Below are 2,762 nucleotides of genomic sequence, written 5' to 3' on the forward strand. Positions count from 1 at the left end.
TAATACAGAAAATATAATTGGTTAAAGGTTTCCAGTAGTTAAAAATCTCAGGAAGATGTCAGCTATAGAATGTGGTCACATTCTAGGAGCTTAAACACTAAAATCTCACAAAAAATAACTATCACCGCAAAAGAAATGTTTTTCGTCAATGTAAATTTTATTAACAGCAGGAACTTTCCTTGGAGTACATTCCAAATACTATATACCCTTTCAAAACCTACTCCTGCCCCCAAAGTGAACAGTAATTAGCCTGAGGTATTTGAAATGTGGCTCTCAGTGGTCTGAAACTTAATGCAACTTAATGTCATCCTTCCCTGCCTCATTATCACCTTAGGATGTTTTATAATGTGGTCACTTGAAATATTTAAAGGAAGGTAAAAACACTAACTCAAAAATCCCAAAACCCTTCAGTCTCTTGAAATCATACACTACTTTCATTCATTCCCACTATAATTGGAGCAACGTGATCAAATCTAGAAGTGTTTAAACTTCATTCTCCAGTTTAATCATCATAGCTTGGTGTGAATATAATGCTGAATATCACACTTATGGTATAGAGGCCCAGTTGTTTTGAGCATTTTGTGAGATTTATCCAAATATGCCTTAACAGAGTTGAGGTAGTTGAATCAACAGTCCCACCAATCCTTAGTTATGCATAGTAAACAGCATGGTTCATGAAATTCCTCATCCTCCCCACTGAGAACAGAATAAACAAAATCCAAACAAAGGTTTCAGTTCTATCAAGCACAACTTCAACTTTCTGCTCAAACTAGAGCATATCACTTTTTTTTTTAAAGTACATGTGTATTAGCTCCTCCAGCATTGTTCAATATAGAAAACTAGGCACCTCTGAGTTCCAACTAACCCTCTGTAATAGCCTCAATCAGTACAAACTGAGACAGCATCCTGTGAGAGCTAAAACTGTGTCATGTTTTTATTTTAGGCTCTAAAAATAAAATTAGGCAAACAAACAATAGAAAAACTCAAAATAGGTTCAAATGGTGTATATTCATCTTTTCCAGGAAAGCAGAAGGTAGACCCTACCACAAAGAAAAGATTACTTAATGGAGGTTAATTTTCAAAGTACATTGAATACTATCAACTTCTCAAGAGAACCTAGGGTTTGTTCACTTTGCTATAAATGAGTTGACTTTTAATATCATTGAAAACATAAAAATGCTTTCATAATCTCTGTTATTAGGTTTGATTTTACTGGAAATTCTTAACCACAATTTTCCTTCCTCAAATGATGTCATGGTGCCTTGTGCATCCCTCTAACAACATAAGGAAAAACAGAGCTATTGCAGGCGGACTTCAACCTGTTCTACCAGTTGAAAACAACTTTAGGAAAGAAACAGTTACTCCAAGTATGTTCAACAGTTGGTTTTCATAATTGTATTCCAATGGCTATATAATGAAAATACTCCAGAAGAACCAAACTGCAGCAATAAACGGACATGCATTACAAAGGATGTATGCATTAACTTATCTGACAGAGCTAGAGCTAGGATACTAGGTAGAACAAACTGGTCTTTCAAAGATCAATTTCTTTTCCCTTAAAAACTTACTGATTCTACCAAGAAAATACAAAACCATAAGGCTGTAAGTAAATGAGTCATGNTTAGGCTATTATGGGAAGCCGTCCTCAAGGCNAGTCACTGCTTACTGCTGCTTGCACTTGGCTGGGATTTGATCGTTCTTTGGGTCATAGTCTGGATCATTTTCCTCATCTCCTTCTTCTTCTCCTTCCTCANCAGTTTCTTCACCTTCTTCATCATAATCATNGTCATNNTCCTCAATAGCTTCTCCAGTGAAGTATAACACTGATCTTGGGATCAGTGTTGAAACCTGACCAATTTCAAAGTCTGCAGCTAGTATCTCCTCAGCATCCTCATCCAGATTGCCATTCTCAGGAATTTCAGGAGGAGCAAAACAATGAAAGAATGAATCATTGGAAACTGTTTTAGTCACAATACAAACTGTCCCATAACCCCTGTGTTTCTGCTTCTTCTTAATGGTTTTCAGAGTAACATTCTTTCCTTTTTTCTAATGAATCTGGCACCCTGCACAACCCATAATCTCTCGTCCATCAAAAGAAAAGGGATCAGAATCATCTGGTTCTGACCTCATCCTGTAAGTCTTTGTTAACACTTCATTTGTGAGATATTCATTGGGTTCAAAGTGAAATTCTAAGATAAAACTCATAGGCTGGCCAGCATCCACAGACTTCACTTTAATATCTTTCAAGTGCTTCAGAATAGGTTCATCATGTTCCTGANCCATATTACTGACCAAATCAACATTCTTAAAAACTGTCAACCAAAATTGAGGAATTCTTTTAGGGTCTTCTTTTTCTTCATCTTTTTTCTCATCTTCAATCTTGCCCTTTTCTTTCATTTCCTCCGAAACTTCATTCTCCTTATCTCGTTTCCACTCACATTCTTATTCTGTATGTTCATAGATTGCATTAATGATCTCAAATTGCTTATCAAATAAAGACTAATAGATAACAGCATACTTTCTCTTGAGATCANGAACTTCCTNGTAAAATTTGGCTTCTAACTGTGTCCATTTAACTTGAAAATTCTTGAGAGCATTCAACTCATCTTTTGACTACCTTAGTAAGCTTTCAATGTATCCTGTTGGTGTGTCTACCAGACCATCAAGTCTTTCCTAAACTGCTGGAAGAATCTGAGATTTTACATGATCTGAACAGTTAGCTGACATGCTTTGATTTTTGTTTCTTCACCAGTTTCTTCTTC

General features: G+C 36.0%; 1 pseudogene; it reads right to left on the reverse strand.

Moving 5' to 3' along the window:
• Positions 1-1,662: 1,662 nt before the first annotated feature.
• Positions 1,663-2,762, reverse strand: part of LOC110288441 — a 1,527-nt pseudogene continuing 427 nt past the window's right edge.

This window comes from Mus caroli, unplaced genomic scaffold (genome assembly GCF_900094665.2).
Source record: "Mus caroli unplaced genomic scaffold, CAROLI_EIJ_v1.1 scaffold_21711_1, whole genome shotgun sequence".
Classification (NCBI taxonomy): Eukaryota; Metazoa; Chordata; class Mammalia; order Rodentia; family Muridae; genus Mus; species Mus caroli.